The 24,041-nt window shown below is 41.6% G+C and overlaps 1 long non-coding RNA gene across 2 annotated transcripts in view; it reads left to right on the forward strand.

Moving 5' to 3' along the window:
• LOC140630042 (uncharacterized) overlaps positions 1-24,041 on the forward strand; it is a 45,314-nt gene that overhangs the window by 18,407 nt on the left and 2,866 nt on the right. For both annotated transcript variants that reach the window (XR_012027850.1, XR_012027848.1), the window contains exons 3-4: positions 3,155-3,217; positions 23,408-23,501. This is a non-coding gene — a long non-coding RNA (uncharacterized lncRNA). The remainder of the gene's footprint in view (positions 1-3,154; positions 3,218-23,407; positions 23,502-24,041) is intronic.

A 24,041-nucleotide genomic window follows, 5' to 3' on the forward strand; every position in this document is an offset into this window, starting at 1 on the left:
AGGAGGGAAACCTACACTGGTCCTCTGGCCTGGGTGTTCAGGGCTCCAGAGCATGGACACTCTTTTCCTCCTGGCACCCAAGGCCTGTCCTCCCCGTGCTTGTAAGAGACACAGCCCGAGCCCCTCACAACACCAGGTCCATATCCCACGTTTACCATCGACTTGCTTTTTCTCTCCCCATGCCCCATGGAGGGTTCCCTCCGTGGATCTTTTGCTCCATCCTGAGCAGTTCGCCCCCTAGGCTTGCTTTGCCACTGTCTGGGTTGCAAGGCCTTAGGTTGCATGGCCACTCTGGGCCTTAGCTCTTTCTGGCTATGAGCCCCCTCTGAGCTGTAGTGGCTCTTTGGCTACCTTCCACCCTGGAAAAAAAGGTATGTTATATTTTTCTTTTTCAAGAATTGAAAAAGGCCGACTGTGTGTGTGTGTGTGTGTGTGTGTGTGTGTGTTTCATCTCCCTACAGTGGAAGAGAAACATATTTTTGTAATTTATGAACAGTTCCGGATGGTGGCCTAAGTTTAAATTCTGGGCTTTCCATTAAAACTTTTAAAGGAGTCTATTTATGGCCCATCAAAGAAACACACATCCTAGACCCTGGGATTGCACAGGCCACGAAGATTCTATCACAACAAACGCTTGACAGTCTCCTTCTGGGAGCATAACTAAATATGGCTTCACAACAAAAGTTTCTCCAGAAGAACTCTCTTTGTTGCCAGGGTTTCAGGGTTTCCTTGGGCTGAGTTAATGAAATGTTCACCAGAGGCAGACACAGCATAAGGAAAAACGTGGGTCATTGGTGGAGATTCCTTGTGGGAGATTCCAAAGCTTCATATAACCCAACCATTGCTGGATTACTTCATTTTCAAGTTGTCTGCATTTACAGGAAATGAAGTGGAAAACCAATGTGAGATCTCAGACCCTGTCCCTGAGTGGGGACAGTGGGGCTAGCCATCCAGCTGCCCACGCACACTTCCCAGTCCTGGTTTGCGTGTGTGCAGCTTGGCTCTCAGGTTACCCATGGGCTTATCCCTGAGCATGAGCAGATCAAGATGTGTTCTTTGCACTCTGGGTGGCATCCTACCCTGCCCCATCCTGCCCAGCACCAACCACTTCTTCTTCCCTCTCCAAGGGAGCCAGCCGTGTGAACTCCAGGGGGAGAAGAGAGGAAATGGAGTGTCTGTTATTTCATCCAGTAGAAAAAAGCAACACCTCGGAGGTGAATGATCGATATTATTATAAGCGAGGTGTAGCTCAGGGCAGGTGAGCAGTGTGTTAATGAGGCGCCACCTCCTGCTTTCTGACAGATGACTGTCATTGTTCAAGCACGCGCCGGTGTGATTGATGGCTGGGTCATCCTGCCCTGCAGTTGGAGCATACTGTCTTCTTTCTTCTTTCTTCTGCTGGTGTCTCTAATCTGCTGACCTGAGAATGACCCAGCAGAGGTGGATCTCAAATTAACATGCCATTTTCTCTAGTTAAATTTAAAAAAAGGGGGCAGTGGGGGCAGAGGGAGGGAGGAAGAGAAAATCTGAAATGGAGAGAATGTGTATCACTCAACAGCAAACACACGAATCCTGCAGCAAGTCCCTATGGTGTTTTAGGCTAATACGTTCCTAATAAAGATTGAAAACATATGTTAATGCTCACTTATGTCATGTCAGTTTAGCCCATATGAAGAGACACTCAATGTCTTCTCTGAATACATAAGGGAAGGTGACACGGGAGCTCTTGAGCAGCTGTGCGCCTGCGTCAGCAGGGTCCCTATCAGGTCCACACTCTTCTTCGCTCAACAGTTTATGTACTGAGAACCCATCATTTGCCAGTCATTATTCTGTCTTCACCAAAATCTGTTTTAAAAAGTATTTTCACACTGCACATTAAATTCAAAACATAGCAAATCATAAAATATTGTAGCTAGGAAGTCCCAATAATTTCATTTCATGTGTAAGTCTAACGTCCTACACCCTCTGAGGTTGTCTGACCTACACGTCTAGTTAATAATGAGTTAGTGGGAAAGCCAGGTGAGACCAAATCCTTCTAAATGCTTCCTCTTGATTTTCTCTAGAAGGTGGGCTTGAAATGGTCTTGGCCGCCCCATCCCTTCTGTCCCCAGTTAGATGCTCTTTCTCTAATTTCCAGACAATAGTAACTGGTTTTTATTTTTATTTTTTGATATAGACCCTTTCTGGACAGCTAGTTTAACACTGTAATAATTGGCTGATTTGTGTACTTCAGAAGTAAGGAAAATGTCATGATTTCATTATTTCATTAAACATCCAGAGACTTTTTATGTCATCTTGATATAATCTTGATTTGGGTATCTATCTAACATCGTGAAGGTGTTATCTGGCCTTTATGTGTTCCTTCTCAGTATTAATAACAGAACACGACACTTGATTTTAGTAGGTGTGAAGGTGGCAGAGATGTCTACTGGAAAAACCACACAGTCTTTGTGCACACTTGCAGATTGCAAGATAAACACTCAGAATGGATCCACAGGCTAGGAACAATTAACAAGAACGGATGAAGCAATGTTACTACATTCCGAATGAGCTGGTTTCCCCCCACTTGTAAGAGAAAGATGATGTCAGTGGCAGGTTATGGTGGGTTTACCATAATCAATTAGATCATTGATCTTCCTCTAAACTGATCCATCTGGGGAGTTATACATTACATGGTAAATCTGGAGACAGTGCAATTTACCAAATCATATTCCTTTGAAGATGAGAATTACTCAAAATGAGCATCGTGAAGTCCAAGTTGTTTGGCTCTGTTTGTGATTGAATCTTTAGACCTTGCCATACAGTTATTTTGGATTTTTTGAGGCTGTTCTGAATTCAAGTAATTTAAAATTTTTCCAGTAAAGTGATTCACTAATGGTATAATGAAATGATGAATATTTATAAATTAGTTCATAAATCAGAAAAAAAGTCTGTTGTTAGACTTAGCATTCCAAGATTTGGCTCAGAAATGGTCATGCTAATTCTATAACAAATTGCCAAACTGTATTATCCCCAGTAGGGAAGTTGTCAAGGTCCTATTGGTATCTAAGAATCATTTATGATTGGGACTTCCAATGGGATTAAAGGGGGCTCTCGTTTGCCTCACTTTCAGGAAGAATTTAACACTTATTTTTTGGTATCTCTTGTACCTCAGGCACTGTTCATCCACATCTACGATTAGCTACGTGGGAAGTCTACCTGACCTGAGCAAAGACGAGTAAGTGCTGGCTAGATTGAGGGGCTCGCATTTCTGTGTGTAACAGCTACCAAGTGGTGGGACATGGGGCCCCAGTCTGGAAAACCCGATTGTGTAGGCTCCCTTTGTCGTGATCTGCCCGCACTCTATCCGTACTATCAGGGAGTGGATGAAGATGTGTCGATGAATCTTTTCTGATATGGATGTGGATCCAGATGGGGATGAATCTTTTCTGCTGCTAGGACAATGAACAAGCTTTGTTAGTAGACTATAGAAACATTGTAGGAATCTCTGCCCACGTCTGCTCAGCATGCATCATTCTGCCCTACATTAAAAGACCACAAGAAAGAATTCATAATTAATGAGTTGCTCAAGGATATTTTGTCCTTTCTGGATTAGAAATACAATAAAAAGTATGGACATTCAAATTTGGGGTGAATGTTGGGCACGACAGTGCAACTCACAGAGTAGGTAATGTATTTATGTTTGGGCTGGAAGCTGATTTTTTTATTCCTGGGACAAGCCACTTAATCACGTTTGGGTTAAAAAGCGTGGACCAGTGAGGAGAGGACCCACTCAGCAACAATGAGCTCACAGGCTGTCTTCCTGATGGCGTGGCCTTGCTTCTTCCCGCTGATCCTTGATGCATAGGCTCAGAGGAGAAACCTCGAGATATGAGAGAATGAATCTGTCAGATCCATTTTTCTTCTTTTTCTTGAGGGTGAATTTATTTTTCATGTTTTGAAAGGAGTGTGTGACCATGTTGCGACAAAGTCCTTTTTCCCCTGGAATCATATTTCCATTTTCATTTCTAACAAAGCACATATCTGGGTCTCAGTATCTCATTGGTTCATCTCTCTCTGTCCTAACAATCCTTTGCATTTCAGACCTGATGCCAAAGGAAGAAATGTTGTGAATGCAGCTCATAATGATGATGGATTACAACGTGAGGAATCGTGGCCAGCGAGTTGGCCAAATTACCCGAGCCTGCCGTGGTGCTGACTTGGGTCTGAATTATGGAGAAGATGAATTTTGGAATCTTTTCTGCTGCTAGGACAATGAATAAGCTTTGTTAGTAGACTATAGAAACATTGTAGGAAACAGTGGTTGTGAAGAGTCAGAATATAGCAAAGAGGGGGCCGGCAAGATTTGGGCCAGTGTCCAAGAGCCCAGAAGCATGTGCAGACACAGGAGGCAGTTGGAGGAGGCAGGCGGCTCTTGTGGGGCCCATCCTGCAGACTCTGCCACTCACTCAGCCCCCTCGTCCCCTGTGCAAGATCCTTGACCTCTGCCTGAGGGGATGCCGGGCCCTGCAGAGACTACAGACTGCCATCAGCTCAGCTCTCAGGGACACTAGAGGACTACTTTGTCCCTCCTGGATAACAACCTTCCTCATGACTTTCCTTGTTACCTTTAAACCCTGTCAATCTGCTGGAAGCCTGTGCTTCCCCTAGACTGGCTCTTTTAACAAACAGCTGCATACACAGAGTCAGGTACCCTGAAGTGTGCTTTGAATATTTGAGCCACATCCATCTTACCTCTGACAACTTTGCAGTGGAGGCCTCCCCTCTACAGGTGCCCTACACCAGCTCCCCTCATTCCTGGGGGTCCTTCCATGAGCAGTCCCCTCACACTGTGTTTCGGTTTTGTTTCTCTCCTTCCAGTGGTTTCTTCCTCTCAGCATGTCCTCAAATTCTTTCATCCTATCAAACCCTGTGTTGGTCACACCTTTGCCCTGTTCTCTCCTCCCATTCCTCACCTCACTCCCATTTCTCACACCCTTGCCACCGCCACCCCAACCCAAACCACCAGGGACATGACTTTCCAATGATGCTCTACTAACAAGACTACTCTGAAGAGCCTGCTACTGTTGACCGCCTCGGACAGGCTTCCTGGGGATCCAGCCAGTGTTCCAGGAGCTCGCTGGGCTAGGAGCGAGAAATTCACAGTCCCATCCTCAAGTGGTTTATTGTTTAGCAGCTGGATTCTTTTTTTTTTAAGATTTTATTTAATTATTCATGAGAAACCCAGAGACAGAGAGAGAGAGAGAGAGAGAGAGACAGAGACACAGGCAGAGGGAGAAGCAGGTTCCATGCAGGGAACCTCATGTGAGACTCGATCCCAGGATTCCAGGATCATGCCCGGGGCTGAAGGCAGGTGCTAAACTGCTGAGCCATCCAGGTCTCCCAAGCAGCTGGATTCTGACAAGAAGTCAAAAAATCATAATATATAGTCTGGTGAGGCCATGGTGGTGGTGATGACTGCATGTGATGGAAGAGCCATTTGTAATGGGGACTGTGCTGAGCCTGCCAATGCATGAGGTCTCCCTTGCTTGGGTCTTTACTGATTTCTTTCATCTGTGTTTTAAATTTGTTCAGTTTATGGCTCCTGTATATGTTTTCTTAAAGTTTATACCTAAGTATTTATTTTTTTGTGTGTGGGGAGGAGGTGATTGCAAGTGGTTCAAATGTGGTCAACTTCTGTGTGTTGGTCTCCCTCCAAACTTGCTGAACTCCACTTTTGGAGCATTTCTCATGAATTCTTTGGGATGCTGGAGAAATAATGAAGGAAATAATGTCATCTTCAAGTAGGGATAGTTTTATTTTTCCATTTATATTCTATGTGCTTTGTATTTATTGTTTTCTGGCCTTACTGAAGTTGCTAAAATTTCCAGTAGGGTGTGGTCATCCTTGCCTTGTCTCCAATTTTAAGGGAATATCACCAAATCTTTCATTATTAAGTATAATGTTAGACAGAGTTTTTGGAGATATGCTTTATCAAGTTGAGGAGGTTTTCTAGTATTTCTAGTTTTCCTATTTTTCTGAGAGGTTTCTTTTGTTTGTTTCATTTTGTTTTTTAAATCATGAATGGATTCCATGTGGTCAGAGAGCATACTATGTATTATTTCAATTTTTAAAGGTTGTTTTATGGCCCAGCATATCAACATATGCTCCTTTTTCTTGGTCTCATGGATGTTTGGAAAAAAGTCCTAAAGATGAATATTCTGTTGTTGGGTGGTGTGTTATTGGTAGGTTCTGTTGGTTGATTTTTTTTTTTTTTTGCTCAGAGCTAAATCCATGCTGACTTTCTGTCTAGAGTCCTATCATTTGTATAGAGTGTGGTGCTGAAGTCCTTAACTGTAATTGTGGATTTGTCTGTTTCTCCTTTAGCTCTCTCAGGCTTGGCTTCATATATTTTGAGGCTCTGTTGTTTGGTGCATTCACATATAAGATTATATATCTTCCTGACAGATGGATCCTTTTATCATTATGTAATGTCCTTCTTTCTTCTCTGATAATTTTCTTTGCTCCCATGTCTACTTCTTCTGATATTAATATTGCTACTCTTGCTCTTTGGGGAAAAATGTTTGTATGATATCTTTTCACATCCTTTTACTTTCAGTCTATGTGTTTGCATTTGGAATGAATTTCTTTTAAGCAGCATATGGTTGGATCCTTTTTTTAAAATCCACTGTGTCAATCCCTGCCCTTTACTTTGTGTATTTAGACCATTTACTCTTAAAGTAATTATTGATGTAGTAAGGGTTAAGTCTGCCATTTTATTATTTGTTTTCTGTTTCTGTCTTTTGCTTTTTGTTCCTCTATTCTTATTTTCTTGCCTGCCTGTGAGTTACTTAGGATCCCATCTTGATTTATTTATAGTGTTTTTAAATGTGTCTCTTTGTATAGTTTTCTTAGTGTTTGCTCTGAGTGTTACTAATATACATATGTGACTTATCACAGTCTATGATAGATGAGATTGATACCTCAACATTTTACCACTTTGAGTGAAGTGTGGACATCTTACTTCCATGTAGGTCCCTTCTACATTCTAAACACTTAAGTGAAATATTCTTGAGTGTCTGATTATCTTATCATCTTTGTTTTAATCATCACATGTTATTTAGAAAATTCACAAGGAAAAGGATAGTCTATTACTTGTTCTCATACTTTTGCTCTTTCCATTGTTCTCTTATTCCTTCTGATGCTCCAAAATTTCTTCTTGAAGGATTAACCTTAGTCATGCTTTCTGAGTAGATCTGCTAATGGGGAATTCCTTTTTTACCCCTTTCATCTAAGAATGTTTTTATATCTCCTTAATCCTGAAGAACAGTTTTACTGGTTCATAATTCTTTTAGCACTTGAAAAACACTGTGCTACTTCCTTCTGGCCTCCATGATTTCCACTGAGAAAATATGTTGTCACTTGAGCTCCTGTTCCCCACTAGGTAATATATCATTTCTTCTTAGTTTTCAGTGGTTTAATGATGCTGTAATTCAGTGTAAATTTCTTTGGGTTTTATACAGCTTTTTCAATCTGTAGGGTTAGGGCATTCACCAAATTTGAGAAGTTTTCATACATTATTTCCTCAAATATTCTTTAAGCCTTGCAGTTTTTCTCCCCACCTTCTGAAAGGATATGATGGTCTTTTATCAGCCCCACCTGTGGCATCAGTTCACTTATTCATCTTGTGTCTTTTCTCTGTTGTTCAGGCTGGGTATGTTTCATTGATCTGTCCTTCTGCTCACTGATTCTAGCCTCGGTCTTCTCCATTCTACTATTGAATACGTTACTATTTTAAAAATTTCTCTTATTGCATCTTTCAGTTCTATTATTTCCATTTGGTTCTTCTGTATGACTTCTGTTTCTCTGCTGACATTCCTCTGCTTTCTCATTAGTTTCAAGTTCTATTGTAGTTTCTTACTGGAGCATTTTTATGAGGGGTATTTTAAAATTCTCAAATAGTTCTAACATCTGATTCATCTGAGTGTTAGCATCAATTGATTGGCTTCTCATTCAACTTGTGATTTTCTGATTTTTGGTATGATGGGCAATTTTTTTTTATCTTGGGTATTTTCACTATTATGTTAGGAGTCTCTGAGTCTTTTTAAGTATTTTACATTAGAAGAGAGTCATCCTATTTAGGCTTTGCATGTAGGTCCTGACTTGTCTTTGTAGGCTGTCATTCCAATGACAGTCTAATTTTCATCTCTGTCATGTCATTTTGGTATTCTAGGTTTATTTTGTGTTGGTGGGGTTCAGGTTGGTTCCTATCAGTGCTGCCTGAGAGGGCAGAAGACAATTCCCCAGACTGGGCCACCTGGGAATTTTGGGTAGAGAGGGAGAGTCTGACCTGCAGGGATAAAGAGGTTTCCTAAGTCTGGCCACTTGTCATGGTAGGATGCCCCTTACTCATGCTGCCTGATGTCACAGTGAGGGGGAATGAGGTGAATGAGAGTGCCTAGCATAAAATAATTAAAGAAGTAAATAAATAAAGGCAATGTAGTTATGATGGAGAAGGTAGGTCAGTAGCCAGATAGATGAACAAGAACCCAGAGACAAAGAAAGAGGAAGTTAGGTGGACCATGACTGTTCATTAACTAAGATGATCTACCCTGAAGAAATACCAGAGGGTGGGGCAGCCAGGTATAAAATGGTCAGTCTTGTATTAGACAAATTAAGTTTAAAGATATTTAGAATATTTTTCTTGAATTTCTTGAAGTTAAGAATTCTAAGTAGCTACCTCAGGTTTGTGTGGACAAGGCCATATTGGCAACGGGTGAATGTAGAGATAGCACCACGGAGAAGAAGAAGTTGAGGATTCGAGATTGTGAATCCCAAGCCAGCCAAGTTCTGGGGAAGCCATTGCCGGAGAGACACACTAACTATAAACAGCATTGTATCATCAATAACAAATGAAGTCAATTCAATGTGATTGGCTTACTAAGTTATCTGAGTGAAAATATTGGAATAGAGGAAAATTTAAGGCATTTAGCTCTATTCAAGATTAAATATAGTTTTCATGTAATTAAATATTTGGTTGATTCTGTTCTCAGCAATTCCAGGATTATGTATTGTCTTTTCTATGAGCTTCATGAAAAGAACTCTACATTTAAACCATGAATATGAAGTACATAAAGCTGTTCAACTCTTTTAATGGTATGATTGCCTTGGATTGAGCTTAAAATCAATCCATTCTAGACCATATTTAATTTTAGCAAATCCTGTGTTCACTAAGATATCCATCATGAGACTGGGAATCATAACATTAATTCTCCTAGAAGTTCCTTTGGACTAATCTCACAAAATTCAGATCTTGAGGAAGAACAATGACTTTATGAAAAAAATTGCCTTTAAATATAATGACCTCAGGCCTCAAAATCTAAATACTGTTAATATCAGTATTGGCAAAGGTGAAACACAATGATGGGACAGTAACTAGGTACATTTCTGGAAGGAAATATACCTATATAAAATAACAGACTTAAAAGTGTTCATGTGCTGTTATAATACCTTAAGAGGTTATTCTAAGGCAAGATTTAGAGATTATTTTAGAAGAAAATCACTGGCATGTTATTTGTTAAAATTGGAAATTCTGTCCATAGTTTTTGTGGAAATTGCAAATTCAATAGAGAGGACCTATTCCTTACATTTATATTTATTTGAGTGTCCCTCACAATTTTGTTGAGTATGTGAGAACAGTGGAGGAGTCTTCAATGTACATGGTGCAAAGAGCAAGTGCTCAACATAGGGTTGTGCTGGGCAGCTTGCCGCCCTCAGTTTCAGGGCACCTCCAGCTATCTCTCCTTCCTTTTCTTTTCCCTCCATTCTCTTCCTCCACTCATTTCCTTTGTCTTTTAATTCCTTCTTCCTAAATGGTTTTAAGCCTAGGCACAGTAAAAATTTAATAATACTTCTTGATTTTGAGTAGAATACAGAGGTGAACTAGTGGTCATAAATTAATTAGGTCCTATTTTAAGGGCTCTAAATACAGTAACGTGCACATTTCTGCACTTCCAGGGATTTGAATTAAGGAGCACTTAAAGCTGGGTAAGCCTCTGCCTTCACGTGAAAAGTCTCTTAAGCTCACCATGCTGAATGACTCAGGGAGCAAGTACATGCTAGGTCTCGTGAGTCACACACCCAAGGAAATGTACTAGCTGTTCACATTTTTGCTAGATCAGAAGTGTCCCACAGACTGGCCAGCGATGTGCTTGAGCATATGATAACGGTCTCCAAGGTTGAGTTCTTCTGCAGAGACACTGAGGGCTTTGATGTCAGCACATGAAAATTGTTGCCTGAACAGGGTAGCATCATGTTTATGCTATTTGGTGGTAGGCAGGTGGGTAAAAATTTGGGCTGAGTCCATGGTTTAAGGAGGGAAGGCTCTTTCAGTCTCTCATTTTTTTGTGTTTGTTTTTTGTTCTTTTTCTGAAAGTAGGCTTCTCAATCCATTAAGTTGTGAGAAATTATTTTTAAGTAAAGAGCTGCAACATTTGAATTCAACTCCGAAAAAGCTTGGAAATTCTGGGGGAAGGCAGGATATCATGCTCACGTGAGCTTTGGCCTCTACTGGTAGAGCAGTACCAGGAAGAAATGGTACATATGGCATGTGGGCCAGAGCACTTCTTGGATTTTGTAAGGGTGGTTCTGATTTTGGTTGCTTTAGGAAACTGTAAGTTAAACCTCTCAAGGCAACATGGTGAGTGACTGTTGTGTTGTCTACACTGCAGGCACAGGTAACACTATGTGCGTGTAGACACAGAAGCTACCGTGTCTTCAGTTCTGGCTGTTGTACGGAGATGGTCAGGATGGGCCCACCATAGAACACTTTGTGTTCAGAGGCCACTTAGAGGAGTGTGGCTTGCCAGTCTTTTCTCACTTGGACATGGGGATATTAGAATGTCATGTGGGTCTATCTTGTAGCACCTGAGGTGCCACCTCTTCTGAACCTGCCAGAGGTGCCAGCACTTTTTTTCTGATGATAGACATAACAATATGGTCATTGTAGGAACTCTTAAATATATAGAAGTATACAGTAGAGAAAAGAAAGGCACTCGTGCCCCAGCTCGATAAATGAAAAATAGTATTTCATTATTTTTCTCTTTTCTGATAATTACTGAGGATTATTTTTTCATAAGTTTACTAGATATTTATCTTGCATAGATGTGTGAAAATTGTCTGTTAGCACACAGTTTTCTATTGCATTTTGTATTCATGTTTTTGTTGTTCTGTTACAACTTTAGATATTAGGACTATTCTCTTGGTTTGCCATACATGTCGCATAGGTGTGCACATACACATGCATAGATTCTTCTTTTTCCCAGAGAAGTTATTTTGCTTTTAGACTCATTCTTCAAAGAATGGAAGCATTAGTTTGAAATATATAAATCTGTAAATGGGTGTACATTACATACGATTCATCAGCCACAACAAGGATCACCGAATTTTGGGTCTGGGTGAACCTCCTTTCCTGTCTCTCTGGGATGTCAGGATTCCTCATCCAGGGATGCTGTTATCTTTTCCCAAAGCTTTTGGTGTCCTGCCTGGGGGTCCCTGATCTATATTTTCCACCTGACCCCACACAAATCTACCTCAGTCTCAACAGCCTTTGGAATTAGAACATAGGCTTTGACATCAAACAGGCATGGGCTTGAATGGCCTCACCACTTTCTAAGAGCAGTATATTCACCAGAGCCCTCAAAGTCACAACTGTGTGAAGGGAAAATGCCAACTTTACAGGAATGATGTCAGGATACGTGTATGTATACACATGTGCATGCACACATATGCACACCACACACATAGACATATGCATAAGCTTACACATATGTACATACACTACATACATAAACACAGGCATCTACACAGAGATGCACATGTGCTCACACAAACATTCATATACACATGTACACACATCCATATACACATAATATACATATATACATAAGCACATATACATGTAGGTGCACACACATGCACACACACATATACACATACATACCCTCATACGCATACACACTTATGTACAATTATATGCATGCATAGGCACACATGCACACACCAGAGAGAGGAAACACATAGGAGGCCTGCAAGTGGAGGATTTAGTATATCATCCTGCAATCTGAGAGAGCAAGTTAACGGCAAGCCTATGTAACCTTGTAATGTTATAACTTCTAATGTTCCATTACTGCTCTGTCACCCATAACAAAAGCATTGTGGGCTGAGGCAGAGGACTTAGGAACACACATCATGGTTCTGACTTCCTACTTCCTTGGCAGTTGGGTGTGGCCAGTGAAGCTGGTGAGGTAAAGTGAATTAGAACAACTGCTTGGCTTACTGCAGTTCTGGAGCGTGAGCAGGTGTCGTGAATGGGGAGTGTTTCAGAACAAGTGGCACACAGGAAGCACATGGTGGCCTGCTGGACGTCGCTGTCAGCTCTGACACAGGCTCATTTGCTTATAACAAAGCATGAGATCACATCAGGTTATTAACAGTCTTCATTAATGCTTCGGGGAATGTGGACAAGCAAAATTTCCACAGAATTTTTAAGCCTAGAAAATGCCTTTAGAAACCTTTAGGTGTGAGTTAAAGCACTTTCTGTCCCCACAAGACGAGCTTCTTGGCCTCCTTTGGCATGTTCTTGTGCCGGGTCCTCACCAGCTACTTACTCCCTGCCCTTCTGGGCTCTGGTGACTTTTCCAGAAGGATGTCATGGGACAGCAGACCCTTGGTTAGGGCCTTGGTGACTTGTCTAGGCTCAAGGTGATTCCACTCTTATCTTGAATGTTTATTTTATTTTATTTTATTTTATTTTATTTTATTTATTTATTTTATTTTTATTTTTTTATTTTTTTTTTATTGGTGTTCAATTTACTAACATACAGAATAACACCCAGTGCCCGTCACCCATTCACTCCCACCCCCCGCCCTCCTCCCCTTCTACCACCCCTAGTTCGTTTCCCAGAGTTAGCAGTCTTTACGTTCTGTCTCCCTTTCTGATATTTCCCACACATTTCTTCTCCCTTCCCTTGTTTTCCCTTTCACTATTATTTATATTCCCCAAATGAATGAGAACATATAATGTTTGTCCTTCTCCGACTGACTTACCTCACTCAGCATAATACCCTCCAGTTCCATCCACGTTGAAGCAAATGGTGGGTATTTGTCATTTCTAATAGCTGAGTAATATTCCATTGTATACATAAACCACATCTTCTTTATCCATTCATCTTTCGTTGGACACCGAGGCTCCTTCCACAGTTTGGCTATCGTGGCCATTGCTGCTAGAAACATCGGGGTGCAGGTGTCCCGGCGTTTCATTGCATTTGTATCTTTGGGGTAAATCCCCAACAGTGCAATTGCTGGGTCGTAGGGCAGGTATATTTTTAACTGTTTGAGGAACCTCCACACAGTTTTCCAGAGTGGCTGCACCAGTTCACATTCCCACCAACAGTGTAGGAGGGTTCCCTTTTCTCCGCATCCTCTCCAACATTTGTTGTTTCCTGCCTTGTTAATTTTCCCCATTCTCACTGGTGTGAGGTGGTATCTCATTGTAGTTTTGATTTGTATTTCCCTGATGGCAAGTGATGCAGAGCATTTTCTCATATGCATGTTGGCCATGTCTATGTCTTCCTCTGTGAGATTTCTGTTCATGTCTTTTGCCCATTTCATGATTGGATTGTTTGTTTCTTTGGTGTTGAGTTTAATAAGTTCTTTATAGATCTTGGAAACTAGCCCTTTATCTGATATGTCATTTGCAAATATCTTCTCCCATTCTGTAGGTTGTCTTTGAGTTTTGTTGACTGTATCCTTTGCTGTGCAAAAGCTTCTTATCTTGATGAAGTCCCAATAGTTCATTTTTGCTTTTGTTTCTTTTGCCTTTGTGGATGTATCTTGCAAGAAGTTACTATGGCCGAGTTCAAAAAGGGTGTTGCCTGTGTTCTTCTCTAGGATTTTGATGGAATCTTGTCTCACATTTAGATCTTTCATCCATTTTGAGTTTATCTTTGTGTATGGTGAAAGGGAGTGGTCTAGTTTCATTCTTCTGCATGTGGATGTCCAATTTTCCCAGCACCATTTATTGAAGAGACTGTCTTTCTTCCAATGGATAGAGGGAACATTCCTCGACATCTTAAAAGCCATCTATGAAAAGCCCACAGCAAATATCATTCTCAATGGGGAAGCACTGGGAGCCTTTCCCCTAAGATCAGGAACAAGACAGGGATGTCCACTCTCACCACTGCTATTCAACATAGTACTGGAAGTCCTAGCCTCAGCAATCAGACAACAAAAAGACATTAAAGGCATTCAAATTGGCAAAGAAGAAGTCAAACTCTCTCTCTTCGCCGATGACATGATACTCTACATAGAAAACCCAAAAGTCTCCACCCCAAGATTGCTAGAACTCATACAGCAATTCGGTAGCGTGGCAGGATACAAAATCAATGCCCAGAAGTCAGTGGCATTTCTATACACTAACAATGAGACAGAAGAAAGAGAAATTAAGGAGTCAATCCCATTTACAATTGCACCCAAAAGCATAAGATACCTAGGAATAAACCTCACCAAAGATGTAAAGGATCTATACCCTCAAAACTATAGAACACTTCTGAAAGAAATTGAGGAAGACACAAAGAGATGGAAAAATATTCCATGCTCATGGATTGGCATAATTAATATTGTGAAAATGTCAATGTTACCCAGGGCAATATACACGTTTAATGCAATCCCTATCAAAATACCATGGACTTTCTTCAGAGAGTTAGAACAAATTATTTTAAGATTTGTGTGGAATCAGAAAAGACCCCGAATAGCCAGGGGAATTTTAAAAAAGAAAACCATATCTGGGGGCATCACAATGCCAGATTTCAGGTTGTACTACAAAGCTGTGGTCATCAAGACAGTGTGGTACTGGCACAAAAACAGACACATAGATCAGTGGAACAGAATAGAGAATCCAGAAGTGGACCCTGAACTTTATGGGCAACTAATATTTGAATGTTTATTTTAGCATATGAATGCTTGCTTGGTTCTGGGGGCCACATACATGCATGTATGTACATCTTCCAGTACCTGCTCCAGCTGAAAGCCCTGTGCAGACACCTGCCCTGTGTCTTCCTTCTGTGTGAGCCTGCTCTCCTCATCGACCTTGGGGATTCCAGTTACCTCTGGAATGTTCCAACTGAGAAACCATCTGCTCAGTCCAGCCCTTGTCTTTGGGGACTTGTGTTGACTGCCTGCTGGGATTTCTAGACATCTCTTCCCACCAGTTAGAGATGAGCCCACTGCAGGGGTTTGCTTGGCTCTTGGCTGGTCCACTTGGATCACTCATCAGGCTTCCACCTCTCAGGTGCTGACTTTATTTATGGAGTGTGTGCACACGTGTGTGTGTGTGTGTGTGTGCGCTTGTGCACAGCTCTGCACCAAGGGGCCCAATTTGCTCATCAGTAAAATGAAGATAAGAGTAACTGTCTTATAAGAATTTGAGGAAGGGGATCCCTGGGTGGCGCAGCGGTTTGGCGCCTGCCTTTGGCCCAGGGCGCGATCCTGGAAACCCCGGATCGAATCCCACGTCAGGCTCCCGGTGCATGGAGCCTGCTTCTGCCTCTGCCTATGTCTCTGCCTCTCTCTCTCTCTCTCTCTATGTGACTATCATAAATAAATAAAATTAAAAAAAAAAAAAGAATTTGAGGAAGAAAAAAAAGAATTTGAGGAAGACTGAATGAATTCATCCATGAAAACTGCGTGGAGCAATTCCGGGTACCCAGTAGTGTTTAGTAACCGTTATTCTATTGCAAAGGAGATCCAACAGAATGGGCAAGCTGGGGATGAATGGAAGTGCACTGGGCTGGTGGGCGTGAGGTCCTTCTTTGCTCTCCATGTGTGAGTCTTTGAAATGGTTCATTACATGCACACACCCTACTCATCAGCACTTGGTTATTGCGAGAGCAACCTCTGCGTTAACAGGGACTGGAAGGAAAGGCAGTCCTCGCCTTCGCAAACTTCTAGTCTGATGTCAGCAGTTTCAGAGACACTTGCGCCAACAGATTTAGCTTGTATGGCATCTTTCTATATGCATTACAAGGTAAGAGGGAAAATATTAAAATATTTCACCCTACTTTTTTTTCTGCATCCCCCACCTCCCTGTAACCCAATAAATTGGCTTGTGGGATAAAATCACATTCTCCTGTCTGGGTTTTGCATTGACTCCCTGCCTATTTACACTGGAGCACTCATGGAGGACTCATGATTTAAGCCACCACGGACACCCTGCATTTGCCCATTTGTTCTCCCAGCATAAACATTTGCAAGTCTTTTTAATACCAAACCCAGGACCACAGAGGAACAGTTTTGTGAAATGAGGCACTCAATTCTTTGGCTCAATTTTAAAGGCTACCCTGTCAACTTATCTAGGCGTATGAGTGATTCATCTAAACCTGCTAGAAGACAGGGTTTAGGGAGAAGAGTTGTCGCAAAGTACTTATAACATTTACCAGGAAGTCACACTTAAGCCAATATGGGATAGAATATATTTTCTTTGTAGAATGCTCACTAGTCACAACTAAAACAATAGTTACCATTTATTGAGTGCTGCTCTATGCCAAATGCTTACATTCATTATCTCACTGTGTTCTTACCACAATCTGGGGAGATTACATTATTTCTTCCATTTAGCAATTGAGAAAAGCAAGGTTTCTAAAAAGTTAAATGACTTTCCCCAAATCAAAGAGGGAAGAAACAGTAGAACTGGGATAGATGGCATGTCCCATCAGAATTCAATGTTTGTGTTTGAAGAAAAAAAAGAATAGGCCTGCATCTGTGTGATGTTGAGTCTGAACTCTTCATCATTCATTGTAGTTTGTTATGTATGACAGGTACCGAGAAGAAATGGGGGCCAGCACACTTCCTTAAATGAAATCCAGGTAAACACACAGTGAAATCCAGCATAATTGTCATATTTCAAATAGTTTACAACTACCTCTTGCAACTACAGAAAGTCACCAAATTCAGGCAACTGGGACAAAAGTCATTGAGATTTTGTAATTCATTTGGATTGCATTTAGTTTCCCTACTTGCTAAAATACTGTGCTTGTGTCATGTCTGTTGAAAGTATTTAAGTAAGGCATTTGGTATTAACTTATGGTCATTGGCCAAGTAAGGAGATGCGATCCTTTCCTCTTTGTTGAAATTTCTCTAGAATTCATTCCTTACCTAGAAATAGTAAAGGAGCATGAACTTTCTAGCTGCTCACATTGTGAGGACTTTGCTGTGATAAGCACTGCAGGTAGAATTGGAAGTGTCCTGAATCCTGGAAGGGGGTCCTGGAGCCACAGTTGGGGGAAGCAAGGTGACACTGTGACACCAAGTGCAAATGAAACATTGGTGGTAGGAAAAGGTGAGTATATTTCCAAAATGACAAATCAGAGAACATTTCAAGATATCTCCAGGTGGTGAAAGAGTGAAGGAAAGTGACCATTTACTACCTTGGGGAACTGTATCCTCTCTTCTGTCAAGATGCTTCCCATAATTATTCATTCTTCTCTGACATGCAGATTGGGTACTTGGCATCAGTTTTTCTTAGACCTGGTAATGGAAGTCCATACATACCATGAACCTGAAGGGATGTTCTTTGGTCTCATTTATCTTGATATTTAAACTCATACAGGGCATGCTTGTGGATTGCTCATTATTAGCCAAAATGGCTAGTTATTTTGGGGGGAGCATGCAGCTTTTCAGATTAAAAATTTTGACTGGCACAAGGCCAAGTAAAGATACTATGGCCAAGTGCTCTGAGAGAGCATAAACATAGATTTCTGTGGCAAGTGTTTGCTCCATTGAACCAGATGAGGATGTCTGCTTCTATGAGAAGTAGCAAAATCTGCTGCATTTTAATTTTTTACTTTGGTATCTGGTTAGTTGCCTTCCTTAGGAAACCCTATAAAAATCTCCATATGATGAAATTTATTTCTTTTGGAAGAAGGGTTGCTGTTTCAAACCCAAGACAACAAATGGTTTATTTTGCAGGAATTTCAACAAAAAAATATTTTTTTCATAGTTACAAGTATAAAACCACAAAACAAATATCACCAAATAAGTAGATTCTAAGTAAAATCCTTGTGCAAAATGAAGGTGCTTATTTTTCCTAATTCTTAGTGACAATTGCTTTTTTTTTCACCCCTTTCCCTTGTTCGAGCTCTGCACTCAACACCCATGGTGTCTCTAACTCTGACAAATCCAGTTCCTCTTCATGCTTCAAACAAAGCTCTGCATAGGACTCTGTCTCATTCTCTCTGGGCTCTAGATCGGGTCCTTCCTAATCAATGAAGGTCTGCAGTAATTCAAATGGTATCCTCTCATTATTAGATCAATTATACCCAATTTGTGTGATGAAAGCCCGGGTTGCAAGAAGAATGGCTATATTCGGAGGCATAAACCTGACACTTGCACATTCTTAACATTCTTAACATTTTAATGTCACCCTAGAAATCTTACTAATAAATTTTGACTGTTGTCTTTTGATGCAGCTATAAATCTAGGAAAATCATATGACCTAACACAGAAAATGAAATGTCCATTTACAAAGGGAATGTAAAGTTTAAATCACTTTAGTCTATTCCTAGTAGAATTTAAAGTAGCCTGTTCAGAACATGCTTACCAAGCCATATGGGTTGACGCTTCTGGAGATCTTTATTATACACACATCCATCCCTGGGGAGAAGGAATGTTGACAACAAGCTTTCATTTATTTTTTAGGCATTGTTTGTATCTGTAAGCGGTTGCAGCCTCCTTTCTCTTTACTCTTCCTGATTTACTTGGTCTTAACATCTTGATTTCCGGGATTCATCTATTTTGTTCCACGTCTCAATGATGAGAAGCCAACACTTGCATCAGCAAGACTCTCTTTAGGGAGCAACCTCTGTGAGGCTGCAGGCTTTATTCCTGCCACTAGTCATGAAACCAAAATGTTCTAACCGATTCTTAAGCTGTGGAGGTGATGTGAGTTAATCCTTTCTGTACCGTGTCATTAATAATTATTTTACTTTCAAACATACTGGGGCACCTGTTGGAGCATTTGGAGAGATAGTGCTTTGAGTCTCTTGGAGAAAAATGATGCATCATTTAAAACAATAAGGCAGTCATTTTATTAGACCGTAATTTCTCTGCATCTGTATAGTTACCAAAGCTATTAAGTAGTATTTATTCATTTCCTTATTAGGAATCGATTTTATGTGATGCTTATTGGCTGAGTTAAGTGATTGAAGAAGTGAAGGATTGAAATTCAGAGGTTTTGTTTTTGAATCATAATGAAGTTGGTGTACTTTGAAATGGGATTCTTTGCTGGTGTTAGATGCTGGAGGCTCACGGTGATGGAGGAAGGAAAAGGATTCTGTTCATCGCCTGTGAGTTTTCCTACAAATCTGTCACAGTCCTTGGGCATATTTTTGGGAGGCCAGATTTTAGAAAGATAGACAAGGCTGAACGGCACAGAGGAAAGGGAATTACTGCATCCTTCCTTCCGATTACTTTGCTCCACAGAATGCACGTGATTTAAAATGTGGCTTAATCCAATTTGCCTTACTTTTACTGTTCTTTGTCGGTGAGGTCTCTGTGGTTTGCACTTTCGATTGGCAGATCCATAAGCCAGTATCTGTGCTCTCACAGCTGGAACAAAACACAAAACTAGAGGAAGATGAGTCTTGAGTTGGCATTTTCACTTTATCCAAGACATCCTGATGCCCCTATTTCAAGCAGTCAAGAAGTGGGACAGGAGCACACCAGTTTTCAACGTTGCTGCATGGTGAGGCTTTAAAAGACTTGAAAAAATGCAGACACCTGCACTCCCCCCAGATATTCTGCTTTAATTAGCATCCTCATTTGATTCTAACACGCAGTAGAACTTGAGAATCACTGGCGTAAAACAGGGTCTTGGCTTCAAGGAGCTCTTAATTTTAATGTCTTTTATTTGAAAGTATCCTTCATTTTTTTAAAACATAAATGGTTATTTTTTTAATGAAAATTATTTCTGTTTATATAAAGAGCCCGATGGATGTCTGCTATAGTCAATGCAATTGATCTAGGCCCACGTAGAAATTTAAAAATTTTGCAGAAATAAATGAAATCAAAATACCTAAGAACTTTAAAGTCAGTTTTGTATAATGCATATGTGCACAAATTAGAAAAACTTCCTGGGCCATGTCTAAACAACCTTCTTCTTCACCTGAGCTACCGGAGAGGTGGTCTGCTGGCATGTTCCATCCCTGCTTTGAGACAATAGCGTGTAGTGTGCCCCTGGCTTGTAAGCCTGTGTGGGAACTGGAACAGGGCTTCCTTCCTTCCTTCCTTCCTTTCTTTCTTTCTTTCTTTCTTTCTTTCTTTCTTTCTTTCTTTCTTTCTTTCTTTCTTTTTTTATTTATTCATGAGAGACACAGAGAGAAGCAGAGACAGGCAGAGGGAGAAGCAGGCTCCCTGGAGTCTGATGCGGGACTTGATCCCAGGACCCTGGGATCACAACCTGAGCTAAAGGCAGACGCTCCACTGCTGAGCCACCCAAGCGCCCTGGGTATCCTTTCATTGGGGCCCATGCAGCCTGCTGCCAGGCCCTGCTGTGTGCCTGGCCTATGAGGGTTGGGCACATGCAGCCCTCATGTTAGAGGGCTGGTTGCACCAGCCAGGTCTCCCCTGCTCAGCTAGAATGGCTTTGCCTGTGAGTCCCTTCAGTGTGTGGTTCTGGGTGAGCAGGGACCACAATAGGCATCTGCATGCTATTTGAGGGTGCAAGGGAGGTTGTGGCATCTTTGATGCTACTGTAGCTCATTGCAATTGCTGTGACCTGCTGGCTCGCTGTGGTCCTGAGGGAGCAACCAGGCTTCCAGGTCCCCAGCCCCAAGGGGCTTCTGCTGCAGCTTCTCCAACTGCTCAGCTGGGCACCTCTTTGGCCTGGGGGGAGGGGCCACCACCCCTGCAGACCACCACTCCACAGAGGCCCCGTCCATCCATGTGGGGGCCAACTGTCTTGGGCTTCCCAGCTGATGTCAGGACCAGCACAAACTGCACCTACACGTAGGCGGCTCACACCTGCCTTGAATCCTGACTCATTGGCAGGCTCCTGCTGACTCTCCCAGCAACTGAGGGAAGGGTGTGCTGCCCCCACCCCAAGCCCAATGCTGTCCAGCAGCGCCCTGGCTGTCTCAATGGCTCTAGCTTTCTGGGCCGGAGGCAGGAGCTGTTTGTTGTCTCTGCTCTTCAGTTGTTTTGTTTTGTTTTCAGGGAAAGAGGTCCTCTTATCCTCAATACCTAGAAATGACGACTAATGAATGTTTATCAAGTGAATGAATGTATGTTTATTTTGTAAGACTCAAGATTTACTGTGATTGATCTAATATCCTAATATTACCTTTTTCAAACAGTATTTTGCTCTTAGATGCTGGGTTCGGATTTGGGTAGGCTTTGAATGTGGAGCTCATTGACTCATTGACTCTTTCATCACCCAGCATGCCTAGATACAGCCTTTCTGTAAGCACTTCTCCCCATTCATCTGACCCGAGGGGGCATTGCGCAGGGCTGGCCCTTGTCATGGCTTCCCTCACAGTCACTGCAAAATATTTATTCCTGGACTGATGTCCTCTGAGCTTGGTCAGAAGGGCAAATAACACATAGGCACTTTCTGTTATCTGTTCTGAGCACAGGCATGTTATCTCATTTAACGTTCTCAATAATCATGTAAGTTGGGTTTTATCCACAATTTTGTATGAAGAGTTGTTACTCCAGATGTTTAGAGACTTGCCTAAGGACACACCCCTAATTAGGGCAGGGAACAGCATTCATTTCTCCTTGGCTCTAAAATGTGCATTGTCTCCACTGTTCTGTGTGTAAAACCTAATGTTATTTCAACAATTCCATCTCCAACAACTATGTATTTGCTGGTTTACAGATATCTGAATTTTTAAAAAGATTTTATTTATTTACTGGAAAGAGAAAGAGAGACAGGGTTGGAGAAGAGCAGAGGGAGAGGGACAAACAGACTCTGCACTGAGTGTGGAGCCTGATGCAGGGCTCCATCTCATGACCCTGAGATTATGACCTGAGCCAAAACTAAGAGTCAGATGCCCAACTGACTGAGCCACCCAGGTGCCCCTGAGCTTTCTTATTAATGACAAGGTCTTTCATCTCACAGAAATAAAGGCTACAGATACAAATACTGATTAAATTAAAATAGTGAATAAAACTAAAATTTATTTTAGCAAGAAGTATCGAGACTCCTAGAGATAAATGACTAATCTGGCAAATTTGTTGCTTTCCACTGGTAGTGGGTGCCTCTGTAGTGAAGGAGGAACATGGAATTTCAAAGGTGAAAAGGGCACAGGAAATGGATGATGGAACTTAGACTTTTTTGATGGCCTATGCTCTGTAGAAACTTTACTCCAGGTCATGTTTTCCTGCTAATTGTCCTAAATACCTCATAATACTTATGTGCCTGTATTATTATTAGTTAAATATGGGAGGCTCTTTCATGTTGGACTCATCAATGAGGTTGGATACCATCAGGCAGCTTTATGCCTTTTCTTTGTTCTTGTGGTATAACTGTTGATTGTGCTACTTACTCTTTGTAGATGATATGTTTTACCTACTTCACACTACGTCTGAAAAATCCAGTTGCAGACTTAAGATTATACTAGACCTAGGTATATAGAGTGTAGACTCAAGAGACAGGATATTGAAACCTTTCTCATTTAGGAGAAACCAAACTTTTTGACACTGGAGTCCAGTATGAGTACAAGTCAGGAAGATTGGGTGTATGGCTCACCCCAACTCTAAGTCAGGAAAGAGAGACTCAGGCACACAAATTTGGTCTATGTCATTGGATGGAAGAGACTGAGCATAGAAGAGTGTTTGCAACTTGCACTAATCTGTGATCTTCCACACACTTATTTCTGAGCTTGAAGTGGGAGCTCAGTTCCTCTAATAAAATCCTCTAATAAAGTGACTTATATTAGAACACTTTTTAGGTATATGAAAAATAACCCTAAGGAAAGAATTCTTTGATACCCTTATTACATATAGGGAGAGACATTCTTCTAACTCCTACAGGCACAATGGCCTGGCATTACCCATTGAGAGTCCTGGGAGACCCAGTGTCTTCTTGGCAGCTTAGATCCCTCAGGGTTCCTGTGGTGAGGGGCCCAAGTGGGCTCAGAGAGATCAGAGCTGCAGGAGGGCAAAGCTGTGTCTCCATGCACATTCCAGTGCCCCATGGGAAACATGTTCACAGCAGTGTTGGATGTCACAGCAAGATACCTCAACACCCTGTACAGCTATAGAACTCTTGGGATTGAGTGTTGAAAACACTTATTGAAAACACCCCAGCCTGGGACACTCTCAGAGAAAAATTGGATGAAATCTTACAGGGTCTGTCCTCTTATTCTTACAGAATGCCTATATTTGACCCTACAATTACATGGCCCATGAAGCAATACAACATGATTGGCTGAGGAACACCCCAAGATTGTGTTCCATCCCTAGAGGTGAGACTTCTGGAAAGCACATAACTGCCTTCTGGCTTCTTTCTAGCTTTCCTGTTGGTGGTTTGCTCCACTGACCTTCATGTATCTGGATGCACTAATGACTAAAGGTCAGCTGGAGGTGTGCTCATCTGCCAGTCACTCTCCCTTGTAAGGATGAGTCCTTTGACAGGAAAACAGCAGTCAGTGAAACTTACTCTCAGAACTTTGTGACACATACATGGATGCAGCTTTACTTGAGAGTTAAGTCAATGTTATCTTTAAATTGGCTGTTTGGGGGTGTTGTTAGTTAACCAATTTCCTGAATAGATATATGATAAGCAGTTCTTGTCATGTGTTGACACGTTGGCAGAAACACGCTGGGCTATTGCCTGACTGTGGAGCCCTGCATTTTGGTCTGACCAATGGGTGAGCTGGGACTCCTGAAGGCCCATTTGGTCTAGCAAAGCAAGCGTGCTGATATTTAACCTTTTCAGGTAAGAGAACTACATTGCTGAAGGCTTTGCTGGTGGCTTTGCAGAGTTGGGCCAAAGCTTTGTTTGA

Source organism: Canis lupus, chromosome 1 (assembly GCF_048164855.1).
Source record: "Canis lupus baileyi chromosome 1, mCanLup2.hap1, whole genome shotgun sequence".
In the NCBI taxonomy this organism is placed as follows: Eukaryota; Metazoa; Chordata; class Mammalia; order Carnivora; family Canidae; genus Canis; species Canis lupus.